This window comes from Nerophis lumbriciformis, linkage group LG07 (assembly GCF_033978685.3).
Source record: "Nerophis lumbriciformis linkage group LG07, RoL_Nlum_v2.1, whole genome shotgun sequence".
NCBI lineage: Eukaryota > Metazoa > Chordata > Actinopteri > Syngnathiformes > Syngnathidae > Nerophis > Nerophis lumbriciformis.
Genome location: NC_084554.2, coordinates 43315336 through 43335092, shown reverse-complemented (window position 1 = coordinate 43335092; position 19757 = coordinate 43315336). Strand labels below are relative to the sequence as shown.

General features: G+C 37.8%; 1 long non-coding RNA gene across 1 annotated transcript in view; it reads right to left on the bottom strand.

Moving 5' to 3' along the window:
• Window positions 1–4516: 4516 nt before the first annotated feature.
• Window positions 4517–19757, bottom strand: part of LOC133609210 (uncharacterized) — a 117975-nt gene continuing 102734 nt past the window's right edge. Inside the window, exon 3 of the long non-coding RNA XR_009815673.2 lies at window positions 4517–5022. This is a non-coding gene — a long non-coding RNA (uncharacterized lncRNA). The remainder of the gene's footprint in view (window positions 5023–19757) is intronic.

Here is a 19757-nt window from a genome sequence, read left to right as displayed (position 1 = left end):
TCATTCCCCCCGGCCCCGCCCACCTCAAACCCCCCTTCCCCCCGCAAATCTCCCGAATTCGGAGGTCTGGATTAAGTATGGATTAAGGGCTATATAAATAAACTGATTGATTGATTGATTGATTGATAAAAACTTGTTTTACTCAAATACAAATAACAAAATGTTTGCCATATCCTTTGATCCTTTTAAAGCTTTACATGGACTGGCACCTCAGTATATCTCGGACCTCATCCAGATTTACACTCCTTCGCGCGCTCTGAGGTCTGAGAGCTAGCTCCAGCTCGTAGTGCCCATGACCAGACTTAAAGGCCTACTGAAATGCGATTTTCTTATTTAAACGGGGATAGCAGGTCCATTCTATGTGTCATACTTGATCATTTCGCGATATTGCCATATTTTTGCTGAAAGGATTTAGTAGAGAACATCGACGATCAAGTTTGCAACTTTTGGTCGCTGATAAAAACGCCTTGCCTGTACCGGAAGTAGCAGACGATATGCTCGTGACGTCACAGGTTGTGGAGCTCCTCACATCTGCACATTGTTTACAATCATGGCCACCAGCAGCGAGAGTGATTCGGACCGAGAAAGCGACGATTTCCCCATTAATTTGAGCGAGGATGAAAGATTTGTGGATGAGGAAAGTGAGAGTGAAGGACTAGAGGGCAGTGGGAGCGTAAATAAACACAAGACATATATATACTCTATTAGCCACAACACAACCAGGCTTATATTTAATATGCCACAAATTAATCCCCCATAACAAACACCTCCCCCCTCCCGTCCATATAACCCGCCAATACAACTCAAACACCTGCACAACACACTCAATCCCACAGCCCAAAGTACCGTTCACCTCCCCAAAGTTCATACAGCACATATATTTCCCCAAAGTCCCCAAAGTTACGTACGTGACATGCACATAGCGGCACGCACGTACGGGCAAGCGATCAAATGTTTGGAAGCCGCAGCTGCATGCATACTCACGGTACCGTGTCTGCGTATCCAACTCAAAGTCCTCTTGGTAAGAGTCTCTGTTGTCCCAGTTCTCCACAGGCCAATGGTAAAGCTTGACTGTCATCTTTCGGGAATGTAAACAATGAAACACGGGCCGTGTTTGTGTTGCTGCAGCCGCCCGCAATACACCGCTTCCCGCCTACAGCTTTCTTCTTTGCTGTCTCCATTGTTCATTGAACAAATTGCAAAAGATTCACCAACACAGATGTCCAGAATACTGTGGAATTTTGCGATGAAAACAGACGACTTAATAGCTGGCCACCATGCTGTCCCAAAATGTCCTCTACAATCCGTGACGTCACGCGCTGACGTCATCATACCGAGACGTTTTCAGCAGGATGTTTCGCGCGAAATTTAAAATTGCACTCTAGTAAACTAACCGGGCCGTATTGGCATGTGTTGCAATGTTTAGATTTCATCATTGATGTATAAACTATCAGACTGCGTGGTCGGTAGTAGTGGGTTTCAGTAGGCCTTTAAAACCAGGGGAGACAGCGCCTTCTCTGTGGTCAGCCCTAAGCTCTGGAACACTCTGCCCCTCCATGTTCAAACTGCTCCCGCAGTGGAGTGTTTTATGTCTCGTCTTAAGACCCACTTTTATTCTCTGGCTTTTAACACTATGTGAGTTGGGTGGTCCTCTGTCCTCTGCGTTTTTAAAATTTAGATTTCTGTTTACTGTTTTAATTGGTTTTATCCTTTAAAATCGTTTTTAATCATATTTATTTTATATTGTTTCATATGTATTTATTTTTTGTCATTGGTGGAGCTAAGGATAATATTAGAATAGTGTTTTTGATATTGCTGTGCAGCACTTTGGAAACATTTTGTTGTTGAAAGGGGAACATTATCACAATTTCAGAAGGGTTAAAACCATTAAAAATCAGTTCCCAGTGGCTTATTTTATTTTTCGAAGTTTTTTTCTAAATTTTACCCATCACGCAATATCCCTAAAAAAAAGCTTCAAAAGGCCTGATTTTAACCATCGTTATATACATCCGTCCATATTCCTGTAACGTCACATAGTGAAGCCAATACAAACAAACATGGCGGATAGAACAGCAAGCTATAGCGACATTAGCTCGGATTCAGACTCGGATTTCAGCGGCTTAAGTGATTCAACAGATTACGCATGTATTGAAACGAATGGTTGTAGTGTGGAGGCAGGTAGCGAAAACAAAATTGAAGAAGAAACTGAAGCTATTGAGCCATATCGGTTTGAACCGTATGCAAGCGAAACCGACGAAAACGACACGACAGCCAGCGACACGGGAGAAAGCGAGGACGAATTTGGCGATCGTCTTCTAACCAACGATTGGTATGTGTTTGTTTGGCATTAAAGGAAACTAACAACTATGAACTAGGTTTACAGCATATGAAATACATTTGGCAACAACATGCACTTTGAGAGTGCAGACAGTCCAATTTTCATCAATTAATATATTCTGTAGACATACCCTCATCTGAGCTCTTTTCCTGAAAGCTGATCTGTCCAGTTTTGGAGTTGATGTCAGCAGGCCAGGGAAGCTAGGGTCGATATTCTTCTCTTGATCATCTTCGGTGGCATAAGGGACGGTGTGAGCCAAGACATCCAGGGGGTTTAGCTCGCTCGTCTGCGGGAACAAACTGCCGCCATTGCTTGCCGTGCTACCGAGGTCCTTTGTTCCTGAATAGCTCACACACTCCGGCAGATTCAATGGGGGTCTGGCGGCAGATTTCTTTGACTTTATCGTTGGAAATGCATCTGCTTTGAGTGTCGCAGGATATCCACACATTCTTGCCATCTCTGTCGTAGCATAGCTTTCGTCGGTAAAGTGTGCGGAACAAACGTCCAATTTCTTGCCACTTTTGCATCTTTGGGCCACTGGTGCAACTTGAATCCGTCCCTGTTCGTGTTGTTACACCCTCCGACAACACACCGACGAGGCATGATGTCTCCAAGGTACGGAAAACAGTCGAAAAAACGGAAAATAACAGAGCTGATTTGACTCGGTGTTTGAGAAAATGGCAGATTGCTTCCCGATGTGACGCCACGCTGTGACGTCATCGCTCCGAGAGCGAATACTAAAAAGGCGTTTAATTCGCCAAAATTCACCCATTTAGAGGTCGGAAATCGGTAAAAAAAATATATGGTCTTTTTTCTGCAACATCAAGGTATATATTGACGCTTACATAGGTCTGGTGATAATGTTCCCCTTTAAATGTGCTATATAAATAAAGTGGATTGCATTGGATTGGATTGATGTTGTCAGTCGAGGCCTCGACATTCATGTTGTGTTGGGAGAGAAGCAGAGAAAAGTTCATCCTTTTTATGTTCAGTAAAATACAAACAAGAGCCACGGTTGTCCTTTCCGTTCAGTTTATTGCCTCGCATGTGGCGTTTAGCCGCCATCAGCGCTACGGAGTACGACGTGCGGGAACGACACGACCTTTAGGTCCGCGCGTCATTACATCGCTCTAAACGCCCGTCTGTGTCGTTTCGCCCCGACGACCGCTGGAGGGATGCGTTGTTGCGTTGAGAGCAAACAAACCAAAAAAAAAAAAAGCGCCACATCGTCATATATCTGCTCGCTAACGTAATTAAACTCTTGGTCATGCAACACTCGGCGTGAGCGCTCAACGGAGACTCATTAAACTCCAAAGAATGTTGTGTTGTTCAGCTGAAAGCTAAATTAAGACGCTATTTAATTTTCATTTGACTCGGCGGCTAATCCAATGAGCGCACATCCCCCCCCAAACCCCTCGTCTTTGTGGCGGCCTGCGGAGCGGCGCTCTTGGATCCCAGCAGCCCGGCCTCTCCTAATGAAAGGTGTCGAGACATCTGTTTCCACCGGCGGCAATTAAGTTATGGCGAAAGATAAACTTTTAATGAGATGGCAAACAAATTCCGCGGGAACACAGACAAACGCTCACGTAGCTTTGATCAGTGCAAAGGCATGCAAAATTACCTTTTTCTGTGTGCGGAGGGCGATTGTGTGCACGGATAATTGTAGCTGCTGACTCGGCTGCGTACGCTTCCTTGCCGGGGTAGGGGGCGTGCAACGCGGCGGCCATTGGCGTCTGCGAAAACATCACTTTGTGTCGCAAATAATGACTACACTTTGATCTTCTTCTACCGATTCACGGAATTATAATCTCTCTCGTTTGTCTGCACTGCAAAAACTGGAATCTAAGTAAGATTAAATATCTCAAATAAGGGTGATTTTGCTTATTTTCTGTCTGATAAGATAATTCTTCTCACTAAGCAGATTTTATGTTAGAGTGTTTTACTTGTTTTAAGTGTTTTGGTCCTATATGATCTCAGTAAGATATTACAGCTTGTAGCTGAGATTTGATGACCTATATTGAGTAAACATGCTTGAAACTAGAATATCAACTGATGCAAAGCTGTGTCATCAACACTCACAAGTATAAAAATACTTTTTTTTAAAGTAATAATTTCTTATTTCAAGCATGAAAAAAAAATAAAATCATGACTTTGACACAATTGTGTCTCATAATTAAAACAGATGACAGCCAAATGGACTTTGCTGTTTTATTTTCAATGAAACAATAGTACAGTACAGCAAACTGACAGTTAATATTTAAACATTCAACATTTTGAACAATTTTGAACAGAAATAGTTCATGCACATTCAGATAAATTCTTCAAAATTACAATTAAAAACATTTTGGCCGGGGTTCCGTGCTGTATATATGCGCACTAGTTGACTGAAAGAGCACGCACTTGGCGCGATGATGTCATGTTGTCGATGGAAAAATGCATTTTTAGACCATATGATTTGTCTGAGCGGCTAGGAGACCCCGAGAGTAGTACCCCTTGTTGAATTTCCATTAAGAACAATACATTTGTTTTTAGTATAAGCATACTTGCCAACCCTCCCGAATTTTCCGGGAAACTCCCGAAATTCAGCGCCTCTCCCGAAAAACTCCCGGGACAAATATTCTCCCGAAAATCTCCCGATTTTCAGCCGGAACTGGAAGCCACGCCCCCTCCAGCTCCATGCGGACCTGAGTGAGGACAGCCTTTTTTCATGACGGGAGGACAACAGGGTGACAATAACTAAATCATCCAGACTAGAGATAAATTGTATTATTATGTTTATTTTACCTAAAAATAAATATATTTATTAATTAAAAAAAAATAAAAATAAAATGTTTACTATATTTTGCTAAAAACATCAAAATTAATTGTATTTTTATTTGTATTTTTTCGTGACTCCTTATTACATCCAGCGATAGAATTATGTATTAAAATAAACATATTTGAAATAATTGATTTTAAATTATCATAATAATTCATTTAAAATGACCATATTTAATTATTAAAATAATTGCTTGTTTATCAACAACTTTAGCATTTTATTCATTACATTTTGAAACTCTCAGAAGCCAAGTTATGTTATATTCCTTAATATTTATTCATGCAAGTTTGAAGTATCAATTATCTAAACACAGTTTTGTTTGCATATTTTCAGGATGTAGATATCTATATATATCTATATATATCTATATCTATATATATATATATAATATATATGAAATACTTGACTTGGTAATTTCTAGCTGTCAATATACTCCTCCCCTCTTAACCACGCCCCGCCCCACCCCCGACCACGCCCCCACCCCCACCCCCCGAAATCGGAGGTCTCAAGGTTGGCAAGTATGAGTATAAGCAAATGTAATGCCGAGCGCATATCATTATGTCAAGATAATGGCACTAGCATTTACTTCATTTAAGAATATTTTTCAACATATTGAGCAAAAAGGTCTCTTTTTTTTTCTACCAAGAAAAATGCACTTGTTATTAGTGAGAATATACTTATTTTAAGGTATTTTTGGGTTAATTGGAGTTAGCTAATTTGACTTGTTTTGGAAAGTCTTGAGAAGCCACATTTTATTGTTCTATTGGCAGATAATTTTGCTTAGTTCAAATAAAATACCCCTCATTTTCATATTTTCTTTTCTTGTTTTTGAACACTGACTTTTTTTGCAGTCTGTGTGTCTTTTCAAGCGTCAGTTTTACGAAAGGCAAACTTGAGAGTAGTCTGTGTGCAGTTTGCATGGATCAATAAGTCCACACACACCCGGGTAAATGTCTGGCAACACAAGTGAGTTGCAAGATAAGTGTGTGAAGCAAGGTGGTGCTAGTATCATGGTTCGGGGGTTGCACGAGTGCTTCATTACAAATTCCAACATGTGACAGAGAGTAAACATGTCAAGGTCGTGTGAATCTTTGGGAACCACAATTAACCAATCAATTCGATTATTGGGGGCAATGACTTAGGACACCCCTGATCATACTTGCCAACCTTGAGACCTCCAAATTCGGGAGATTGGGGTGGGTGGTGGGGGGGGTGGGAGGGTTAAGGGGGAGGAGTATATTTATAGCTAGAATTCACTTAAATTTAAGTATTTCTTATATATATATATATATATATATATATATATATATATATATATATATATATATATATATATATATATATATATATATATATAAAATAAATACTTGACTTTCAAGGAATTCTAGCTATATATATATATATATATATATATATAAATATGTGTATTTAATTATATATATATATATATATATATATATATATATATATATATATATATATATATATATATATATATAAAATAAATACTTGAATTTCAGTGTTCATTTATTTACACATATACACACATAACACTCCTCTCTACTCATTGTTGTATTTCAAAGTGCAATGCTTTGCAGCCAGTAGCACAGCCTTTGAAGAAGCATAGGTATGGGCAGTGTAATATTCTGGGTTGGAGTCAATAACCAGGCGAGATGACGAAGTTACGTCTCCTTACTTCATACTTCAGAACCGACTCCCACACTTGGATTTACACTGTATGAAAAAAAATTGGAAAAGGAATTTTACCTTTGCAACCTCATTATACTATTGGCTAAGTTTTATATTCATAAATGTAAGTTTCTCAATACCCGATCAGTTTTTGTGCCTTTAAAAAATATTTAGAACTCTACATTAAAACACTTTCTACCTCTAACAACCAAAAAGCTGTGAAAACAATAATGCTGTGTTCCAAATTTAAGTTATTTGCTGAAATTTAGTGAGCCTATGGCTTTGCACTTTGTTTATTATATATATACACAGTATATATATATATTTTGTATTCTATTTTAGTTACTTTGAATTTACAACCCCCTGGCGATGCTTTGTACTGTTTTTGTACTGTTTTTGTATTTACTTTGATTATTATTTTCAACTGTTTTGTAAATGTTGAAATGTATAAATAAAGGTTTATAAAAAAAATAAATAAATAATAATACAAAATAAAATAGAAAAAGATTCCCACACTTGCCGTCAGGGTGCACAATACAACGTAAACCGTTGGCCAACCAAAAAGTAACCACAGAACACTATGGTGTTCTGTGGTTACTTTTTGGTTGGCCAAGCGGACGTGACGACAGGCTGTCCTCATGTGCTCAAATATGCCCCTGATGGACGGCATCTACAAGACACAATAAAACACTTTAGTCAGACACTATAGTGCCAACAGTGAGTGCAGGTCGCCATGGCTGCTGGCGTTGAACCTGTAACCCCCCCATCCTCCTCTCTAATGCCTCCAAATGTTCTTGGAACACAACATAGCAGCCTTCCTCACAGAAGAAGTCGCCCGCCTGGTGACATTCAAAGCGACTCCCAGGAGAGGCCTGCTTGGCTTTCAGCTGGGTCTTTTTTCCCTATTTTTTTTTTTATTGGAACAAGGTGCCGCACTTTCAGGAAGCACACCAGCAGATGGGCGTGATAATTAAAGCGTGATTACCAGACATTAATCCATCTACCAGGCGGAAGCCACAGCTGCCGCGACTTTTGCGGCCGTTGTGTGCGAGCACCTTTGTGCCTGAACGACACCTTGAGAAGGTGGACATGGTTGGTTACGTGGGAGCACCGGAGCCCTTTAGGGGGCGCTGTTAAACATGTGTAGCCACGAGGGGTGCAACTCTTTGCAGGTTCGTTAGAGATGGCTACGTTTGGAGGTACTGACCGCATTCGTTGCAGACGTCCAGTTGCAGACTTAAAATTGGCTCAAGCGTTTGGCGGGGAAACAAGCACTCAAGAGGCACTCAGAGTCCAAAGTTACAATTTGCCATGGCAACAAAGCAAGTATGGCTAATAGAAAACATTTGAACGTACAATAACGCCACCACAGTGTACAAACCCCGTTTCCATATGAGTTGGGAAATTGTGTTAGATATAAATATAAACGGAATCCTTTTCAACCCATATTCAATTGAATGCACTACAAAGACAAGATATTTGATGTTCAAACTCATAAACTTTATTTATTTTTTTGCAAATAATAATTAACTTACAATTTCATGGCTGCAACACGTGCCAAAGTAGTTGGGAAAGGGCATGTTCACCACTGTGTTACATCACCTTTTCTTTTAACAACACTCAATAAACGATTGGGAACTGAGGAAACTAATCGTTGAAGCTTTCTTTCCCATTCTTGTTTTATGTAGAGCTTCAGTCGTTCAACAGTCCGGGGTCTCCGCTGTCGTATTTTACGCTTCATAATGCGCCACACATTTTCGATGAGAGACAGGTCTGCACTGCAGGCGGGCCAGTCTAGTACCCGCACTCTTTTTTTACGAAGCCACGCTGTTGTAACACGTGCTGAATGTGGCTTGGCATTGTCTTGCTGAAATAAGCAGGGGCGTCCATGAAAAAGACGGACGGCGCTTAGATGGCAGCATATGTTGTTCCAAAACCTGTATGTACCTTTCAGCATTAATGGTGCCTCCACAGATGTGTAAGTTACCCATATCTTAGACACCAATACACCCACATACCATCACACATGCTGGCTTTTGAACTTTGCGCCTATAACAGTCTGAATGGTTCGCTTCCTCTTTGGTCCGGATGACACGATGTCGAATATTTCCAAAAACAATTTGAAATGTGGACTCGTCAGACCAGAGAACACTTTTCCACTTTGTATCAGTCCATCTTCGATGATCTCGGGCCCAGAGAAGCCGGCGGCGTTTCTGGGTGTTGTTGATAAATGGCTTTCGCTTTGCATAGTAGAGCTTTAACTTGCACTTACAGATGTAGCGACCAACTGTATTTAGTGACAGTGGTTTTCTGAAGTGTTCCTGAGCCCATGTGGTGATATCCTTTACACATTGATGTCACTTGTTGATGCAGTACAGCCTGAGAGATCGAAGGTCACGGGCTTAGCTGCTTACGTGGAGTTATTTCTCCAGATTCTCTGAACCCTTTGATGATATTACGGACCGTAGATGTTGAAATCCCAAAATGCCTTGCAATAGCTGGTTGAGAAAGGTTTTTCTTAAACTGTTCAACAATTTGCTCACACATTTGTTGACAAAGTGGTGACCCTCGCCCCATCCTTTTTTGTGAATGACTGAGCATTTCATGGAATCTACTTTTATACCCAATCATGGCACCCACCTGTTCCCAATTTGCCTGTTCACCTGTGGGATGTTCCAAATAAGTGTTTGATGAGCATTCCTCAACTTTATCAGTATTTATTGCCAACTTTCCCAACTTCTTTGTCACGTGTTGCTGGCATCAAATTCTAAAGTTAATGATTATTTGCAAAAAAAATAAAGTTTATGAGTTTGAACATCAAATATGTTGTCTTTGTAGCATATTCAACTGAATATGGGTTGAAAATGATTTGCAAATCATTGTATTCCGTTTATATTTACATCTAACACAATTTCCCAACTCATATGGAAACGGGGTTTGTATATGTTTTATTTTTTATTTATTTTTAATTTTTTTTGTAGCTGTATATAGAAATGGCTGGTTGCATCAGCTATGCTCTTTTAATGTCTTTAACGTCCTTTGTGTTCTTTGTTCTTTGATGTTTCCCTCTTACACACATGTTTATGTGTGCTATGGCTATTAGTTTTTTTTGCCCTTGGGCCCAGGCTTAGACTGCATTTTTTTTCTCTCACCCCAGCGTTTACCTGTTTCTCACCTTTTTTTGTAAGGGGCGCCGGAAGTTGGTAGACCCGTCAGCGATCCTGTTCTGTCTCCCTGTAATGTTTTGATCCTGTTCTGTCTCCCTGTAATGTTTGATCCTGTTCTGTCTCCCTGTAATGTTTGACCCTGTTCTGTCTCCCTGTAATGTTTGTCTGCTCTTGAATGGGATTGTGCTGAAAATCTTAATTTCCCCTCGGGGTTCAATAAGGTATTTCTGATTGTGATTCTGATGAGGCTCCACTTTTCAAAATGTACCAGCTCAATGCTAATTTACATTGGATCTGCCGTAGACATGCTACCAATTAGCATCAGCGTTATTACATGGCAGTTTAAACGCCTCCAAATTTGGTAAGGAAAACTACAACTACGATGCGTGTCATAATCAAACAGCTAGTGTGTAATACATATAATTCTTACAGTTTAAACACTTTTTAGGGTGCAGCAAAACACTAGATTCAGCTTAATGGCAAAGACTACTCACTGATTAGGCAACACACTATATAGTCTATACACTACTGCCATTTAATATATTGGAATTGCAACTGCATGCAAAGTCTACTTCATAATACTGGCAAATGAGACTCAGAAGTGTAAGAAAACAAGATCCAACAACAGAAGAGCGCAGTTAATGTAAAAAAAAAAAAAAAAAACAGTTTATAAATAAATTGGTACCATTGAGTACCGGCAGGGATGGGTACCGAATTCGGTACTTTTGTGTTATGTTTCAGTACTTTGGTTGCATGTGACGTCACGCCCGGTTGCTCTTCGTAATTTGGCACCTGGCGATCACTCCAGCAGCACTGAGAGCGGACTCAGCCAAACTACCCCACGGTATTGTTGCAATTTTCAATGCCAACAAAAACACTGACACCAAAAACATTTCAACGTAAGTTAAGTAAAGCTTCATTTTTTCCCCAAAAATGAGCTCACTTGATGCTATTATACATTGGCTTTGCTATTGACATGCTGCTAATGCTAATTAGCGATTTTTCATGGCGATTTCAACACCTCCAAATTTGTTAATGAAAACTACAACGGAGATCAATCAAACAGCTGGTGCGTAATAAGTACAATACTTTCAGTATTAACACTTTGTAGGGCGCACCAGACAGCATAGCCTGAACTGACCACTACCATGAATTGATTAACTTGGAACTCCAACTTAAACAAGTTGAAAAACTTATTCGGGTGTTACCATTTAGTGGTCAATTGTACGGAATATGTACTGTACTGTGCAATCTACTAATAAAAGTTTCAATCAATCAATCAATCAATGACCAACACACCTTAACCTATACACCACTGCCATCTAACGTCTTGGACTTGCAACCAAATGAGACTCAGAAACGTGATGATGAGACAAGATAGAACAATCAGTCAACTCATTTTTAAAATCTTGCAATAAAAAATTAAGACGTGTTAGAATAATTATGTATATACTATCACACAAACTTTAGTATGCTTAAAGTCCATTGCTTTAGTTATTTGTAATCTATGCAAGGACAAAACTTTTTGTCTGAGGGGTGGCCTCAGCCACAGATGTTATCTTTGTTTTAGCCCGCTAACAGCCAAGGACTTCAACGACCTCAACGAAGATAAAATGACAGCACGCAGACGAAGCAGAGACTTGAAGGACCTCAATGAAGATAAGATGACAACACGCAGACGAAGCGGGGACAAGGCAAAATCCCCCCCAGCACATTCCGTCACGTATCGTGCGTCCTGGACCTGTTTTGCATAATATATGTGACCACTCCTTTTAGAGGCGGCCTTAGTGTTGTGGACTGTGGAACTCCTGAATAAATAGAGGAACGCAGGAGCTGAACCTTAGAGCGTAGGGCGAGACTGTGATTAAGTGTGCAGCTCCATGCGTTCTCCTCATGAGCTAAATTGAACTCTGTCTCTGCATGATTCCTTGCTTCTTGTCTGATTAAAAGATGTCATCAGTGTTTGAACCTGGCAGACGTTATCCTCAAAAAGAATTCATATTCATCAACACACGCAAAAGTACCAAAAATCCATACTTTTAAGTACCGTATTGATTCCCAGATGCCGGGAATTGGAGTCTTGAGTAGGTCCATAAACAGGTAGCTTTTGTTAAACCATCTTACATATTTGCATATTGTTATAAATGTACATATTTTGTATGACACAAATATCTTTTAGCATTTTTGTAACAATAGAATTGCTGACTTTGCACTTTTGCTGACCAAACAGAGGGCAGAATTCTTAACGGAGACCCCTTCAAGACCTGGGTTGGATGGTACTTTCTTGTTTGTTTGTCAGCATGTCGCCCATATAATATTTCACTAATATGTATGGTACATGACTTTCTACAGTATTTAATGTAAACGTGACATTAAACTACAGAATGATGTCAGATAAGAGCCGGCAGGAAGTAGGACGAGAATGTTGTTCTAACATTGTGTGTTTTTAAGGTGGTTAGCCGGGGGATGTTTGCCATTTCCTGTTTACTGAACGCTCGAGTGAGACTTTTCTCCTTGTTCCACTTTTAAAAGGTTTGTGTTTTCTCCCCGGATTATAACACATTTGAGGGCGATTTTGAGGGAAATATTTTCTTTCCCCGGCTAGTCACCATGTGTTGTGCACAGCGTGATAACGCCAACATCGTCGACTTAACACCACCCGAAAAGGCTCTGAGGGCTTCTGGGAAATGTTTGTGTGGCCACTCGGCATTAAAATATCAACAACTTAATTTTTTATTTAAAAGCCAACTAACCGACTCACAGTACCAGACGATGATGATAACCATAGATCATTTTTTTCATTTTTCCACATGCAACATTTTTTTCTACTGCCATAGAACTATTACTACTAGTTTTATGCCATAAAAATACTACTATAAGTTAGCGGTGTCCCGACACAACTTGTTCACTTCCGATCCCATTCCGATATTGGGACGTTGAATATTGTCCGAATCCGATATTGATCCGATACGATATCAGCACGAACAATACATTTTTTATTTTGTAAAGTGGAATCAAGTACAATTATACAAACAGAACAAAGATAGGTATTAAAAAAAACATACTTATCAACCGTATGGAATGGACTTGTGCTGTCTTTAAGTTGAAGTGGTGTGATCATTGTTTTTTGTGACACCTTAAGGCCACAATAATTCATTAAGAGGGTCATGTTGTGATTTAAGGCTCCACTTTTCAAAATGTTCTAGCTCAATGTTAATTTACATTGGATTTGCCATAGACATGCTACTAATTAGCATTAGCGATTTTACATGGCAATTTTAGTGCCTCCAATAGCCAAGTTAACTTGGCTATTTTTTTGTTATGCTGTTTTGCGTGACCCGTGTCACGTGACTTAAAACTTGATGCCTCATTGGCTGGTTCTATGACAGGATCGATTGCTTCAGTTTTAATTGACCAAAAGTGAGTCTTGCATTTTGAAGCAGCACATTTTTTTAAAACATTTTTTTTTACACACAGAATTTTTTTAAATTATTTTTTAATACACTGAATTTTTATTCACTAAATTTTTTTAACTGATTTTTTTTTTATACACTGAATTTTTTTAACATATTTTTTTTATACACTGAATTTTTTTACACTGATGTTTTTATACATAATTTTAAAACACTGACTTTATTTTCAATGAAATAGTCAGCATAATTTCATTTTAAAAAATTTGGTTCACAAAATTCAAACACAAAAAATTCCGTTACATAAATTCAGTGTCAAAAAAAGCTTTTGTAATAAAGACACACATTATACCATACCACATAACATGCAATGGTGGTTATTTGGTCAAAATGTTGCATACATTACATTTTACAGACTACCTTAAAGCTACTTTAATGTTTTATGGGCGGTCCTATTTACGTGCCTCCACTTTGACAGCGTCTTCTTCCCGTCAGCCATGTTGTAGTTTCTACTGCTTCCATAGCGAGTCTACGGGCAGATATAAGTTCAAACTATCCTCTAATTTGAGAGCGGAGGATGCATGTGCATGTACGAGCCAGTCTGCCCCACAACAAGAGAATATAATAGAATAGAATAGAAAGTACTTTATTGATCCCTGGGGGAAATTCAGCACCACAGTTCGCACACAATAGACAATAATAACAAATATAATATATATATATATATATATATATATATATATATATCTTTATATGTATATCTTTATATATGTATATATATATATATAATAAGGAAAAAGAAGAAACTTATTGATGACAGCAATGGCGGACTCGCGCAAGGCTTTACGGGTACATTTTGACCATATATGGATATATATATTCACCAATGGGAAAAACGTCACAAATTAGGCAAATTCTAAAAGGCTCGTTTGGAGGAAGTATGAAGGAAGGCAAGATTGTTTTATAAATATCTCCGCCATAGTTTGATTTCACATTTTCAGGATCTCAAACACACAATTTTGCAATTTTTCCTAATGGGTCTCCTTTAAGTTAAGCTTATAAATGGTAAATGGGTTATACTTGTATAGCGCTTTTCTACCTTCAAGGTACTCAAAGCGCTTTGACGCCATTTCCACATTCACCCATTCACACACACATTGACACACTGATGGCGGGAGCTGCCATGCGAGGCCCTAACCACGACCTATCAGGAGCAAGGGTGAAGTGTCTTGCTCAAGGAGACAACGGAAGGTGGGGATTGAACCAGGAATCCTCAGGTTGCTGGCACAGCCACTCTTCCAACCGCGCCACACCGTCCCCTGTAAGTTGAATGATGCGGACACGTTTGTTACTGGACTCATTCAAATACGCTTCTGCCTTGGAGAATTTGCATGTGTAAATAATAATCATTTGATACTTATCTATATTGATAAATGAGCTGTTTTCGACTAAAATATTGTTCAATTAGTATGACCTATATCTAGCTTGTGTGCTATTGTGCGCTTCGCTGTTGTGTAGCTGCTTGCTTCCTAGTAGCCTATAGACTACCATGTTTACCTTTTGTAAATGACTTGACTGAAATAGAAGAAAAGACCAACCTTGTGTGTTTATTGGAGGACATTTAGATGTTAACTGTAGTAAACACTGCAGGACTGCTTGTATCGCAGCGCTTATATCGCATATTTTACATGCAAACTGATATAATCCCATTCTTGTTTGTTTTTTTGCTGATATACAATTAATACTGTTGACACCCATTAATAAGAAACAAAATTCGTAGTCAGTTTTATAACAAAACTACTACATTAGTATTAGTTTAATGATATTCTCCTCATATTAAAGCATCTTGCATCATGCAGGTTCCACCTTGTTATGAATTCATGGTTGTTGATGTTGGTCTCATTGTTTTTGTGGCATGTCTGTGAAGAATAGTTTCATGTAAAAATAGGCCAGCCATTTTAAGAACTAACCATTTTTAGTTAAGCATACTTTTTGTCCCTAAGACTTGCATAATACTGGGAAAAAAACCTCCACATTCCATGGTTGGACTAAATAGTAATTTTCCCATTTCTGATTAATTCGGCGTTGCTAATGACCACTTGTGGGGTTTTTATCCTTCTTTTTTTGCAAGCTGGTGTAAAAAGACGAACAGAAAGATTGGATATTAGTCATAAAGCCCATGCTGAATTCCTCTCTTCATATAAAAGGACACTTTGCATTTAATACCACACACACACACAAACACACACACACACACACACACACACACACACACACACACACACACGCACACGCACACGCACACGCACACGCACACGCACACGCACACGCACACGCACGCACACACACACACACACTTATAATTCTTACATTCATGAGACCTCCAAATAATGCCTACCTCTTTAGGACGACCTTTTCTAGATATATAAAGATTTGTATTTACAACATTAATAATATATACATACTATGCAAATATAAAAAAGCTTGTTGGGAAAAATGAGTTGGAATTTCACAAGAAAAAGGTCACAATTTCACAAGAAAAACTTAGAATTTTGTCAGTATTATAATAAAAGTCGTCATTTCACTCAACGCAAGTCAAAATGTTACAAGAAAAAGTGAACATTTGTGCAATGTTATGATAAAAGTTGGAATTTTACTCAATAACAGTCGCAATTTTACAAGAAAAGCTTAGCATTTTGGCAATTTTATGAAAAGAGTCGACAAAAGTCACAATTTTATAAAAAAAAAACTGTAAAATGTTGCCAATGTTATAATAATAATAATCGGAATTTCACTTGGCAAAATTATGACAAAAGTCATAATTTTACTCAAAAAATTTCACTATTTTACAAGAAAAAAAAATTGACAATATTGTGATAAAAGTCTGAATTTTATATGACGAGTGTCACCATTTTGCACTAAAAAGTAATAATTTTACAGCAAAAAGTAATAATTTTACGAGAAAATATTGCAATATTACAGAAGCAGAAAAAATATGAGAAGTGTTTCCAATTTTATTTTAAAAAAGTCGACACATTATGAGAAAAAGACTGCTTTTAGTACTTTTTTATTTATTTAATTTTTTGTGTGTAATTGGTTTTTAATCTTCATTATTTACTTCAAGTTATTACAGTATGTCTCTATATATGCATATTTATTTATTTATTTTATACATATGAACAGGGAAGTCCTTCAGCTGCCGTCTTGTTTTGATCATATATCGCTGCCTTTGCACCTGTCAATGTTTACTTTTGAATGCACATTAAGTCAACAAAAAAATCCTGACTTTGGAGCAATGTTCACAGACTCTAGTATTTGGCTCTCTAATAGATGCAATGGTTTTCCGTATTGAGACCATGATTTATGTCCTAACTTGTTCACCGCTCTTCATATGGACGGTACTTTTCCTTGTTGATGTCTCAAGAAGTGTAGCAATACAACAACACACACACACACACACACACACACACACACACACACACACACACACACACACACACACACACACACACACACACACACACACACACACACACACATTCTTGTAATTCTTACATTCATGAGACCTCCAAATAATGCCTACCTTTTTAGGACGACCTTTTCTAGATATGTAAAGATTTGTATTTACAACATTAATAATATATACATACTATACAAATATAAAAAAGCTAGTTGACAAAAATGAGTTGGAATTTCACAAGAAAAAGGTCACAATTTCACAAGAAAAACTTAGAATTTTGGCAGTATTATAATAAAAGTTGTCATTTCACTCAACTCAAGTCAAAATGTTACAAGAAAAACTGAACATTTGTGCAATGTTATGATAAAAGTTGGAATTTTACTCAATAACAGTCGCAATTTTACAAGGAAAGCTTAACATTTCTGCAATTTTATGAAAAGAGTCGACAAAAGTCACAATTTTATAAGAAAACTGTAAAATGTTGGCAATGTTATAATAATAATAATCGGAATTTCACTTGGCAAAATTATAACAAGTCATAAGTTTACTCCAAAAATGTGACTATTTTACAAGAACAACAAAAAAATTGGCAATATTGTGATAAAAGTCAGAATTTTATATGACGAGTGTCACCATTTTGCATTAAAAAGTAATAATTTTACATGAAAAAGTAGAAATTTTACGAGAAAATATTGCAATATTACAGAAGCAGAAAAAATATGAGAAATTGTTCCAGATTTTTTAAGAAAAAAGTCGACACATTGTGAGAAAAAGACACATTTTTGTGTGTACCGGTAATTGGTTTTTAATATTCATTATTTACTTCAAGTTATTACAGTATGTCTCTATATACATATTTATTTATTTATTTTATACATTTTGGCCAAATGGAGTGCATTTCTCTTTCTTACACACACTTGTTATTTCAAATGTTGACCAGAGGGGGAGCACTTTTAAAACCCACACACAGTCAATTTGAAAAATCCCTCCTTTTTGGGACCTGGCGGGTTTTTCCGGGGATGAAAAGGGAAGTCCTTCTTTAGCTGACGTCTTGTTTCATCATATATCGCTGCCTTTGCACCTGTCAATGTTTACTTTTGAATGCACATTAACTCAACAAAAAAATCCTGACTTTGGAGCAATGTTCACAGACTCTAGTATTTGGCTCTCTATTAGATGCAATGGTTTTCCGTATTGGGACCATGATTTATGTCCTAACTTGTTCACCGGTCCTCATGTAGAAGGTACTTTTCCTTGTTGATGTCTCAAGAAGGGTAGCAATACAAGAGCGCACACGCACACGCACACGCACACACACACACACACACACACACTTGTAATTCTTACATTCTTGAGACCTCCAAATAATGGCTACCTCTTTAGGACAACCTTTTCTAGATATGTAAAGATTTGTATTTACAACATTAATAATATATACAAACTACACACATATAAAAAAGCTTGTTGGGAAAAATGAGTTGGAATTTCACAAGAAAAGGGTCACAATTTCACAAGAAAAACTTAGAATTTTGGCAGTAATATAATAAAAGTCGTCATTTCACTCAACGCAAGTCAAAATGTTACAAGAAAAACTGAAAATTTGTGCAATATTATGATAAAAGTTGGAATTTTACTTAATAACAGTTGCAATTTCACAAGAAAAGCTTAACATTTTGGCAATTTTATTAAAAGAGTCGACAAAAGTCACAATTTTAGAAGAAAACTGTCAAATGTTGGCAATGTTATGATATTATTTGGAATTTCACTTGGCAAAATTATGACAAAAGTCATAATTTTACTCAAAAAATGTCACTATTTTACAAGAACAACAAAAAAATTGGCAGTATTGTGATAAAAGTCAGAATTTTATATGAGGAGTGTCACCATTTTGCATTAAAAAGTAATAATTTTACATGAAAAAGTAGAAATTTTACGAGAAAGTATTGCAATTTTACAGAAGCAGAATAAATATGAGAAATTGTTCCCGATTTTATAAGAAAAAAGTTGACACATTGTGAGAAAAAGACTGCTTTTAGTACTATTTTATTTATTTAATTTTTTTGTGTGTAATTGGTTTTTAATTTTAATTATTTACTTCAAGTTATTACAGTATGTCTCTATATACATATTTATGTATCTATTTTATACATTTTGGCCAAATGGAGTGCATTTCTCTTTCTTACACACACTTGTTATTTCAAATGTTGACCAGAGGGGGAGCACTTTTAAAACCCACACAGAGTCAATTTGAAAAATCCCTCCTTTTTGGGACGTGGCGGGTTTTTCCGGGAATGAACAGGGAAGTCCTTCTTCAGCTGCCGTCTTGTTTTGATCATATATCGCTGCCTTTGCACCTGCCAATGTTTACTTTTGAATGCACATTAAGTCAACAAAAAAATCCTGACTTTGGAGCAATGTTCACAGACTCTAGTATTTGGCTCTCTATTAGATGCAATGGTTTTCCATATTGGGACCATGCTTTATGTCCTAACTTGTTCACTGGTCCTCATGTAGAAGGTACTTTTCCTTGTTGATGTCTCAAGAACGGTAGAAATACAAGAACACACACACACACACACACACACACACACACACACACACACACACACACACACACACACACACACACACACACACACACACACACCCGATTAGACAACCAGCCGCCCTCATAACGAGTCCATTTTTAATAAAACCACTAACAGTTGAAGTGCAATCCATTTGCAACCTGACTGCGAACCACAAAACCATCCTAATTATTCAAACTGTCAAACGCTACGAAAGCGGGAAGACAACTTTGTTTGGACCGCTTGCAACCCAGTGGCACAGAAAATGAACAAGATATTGGACTATGTTGCCGTAACAATTATGATTT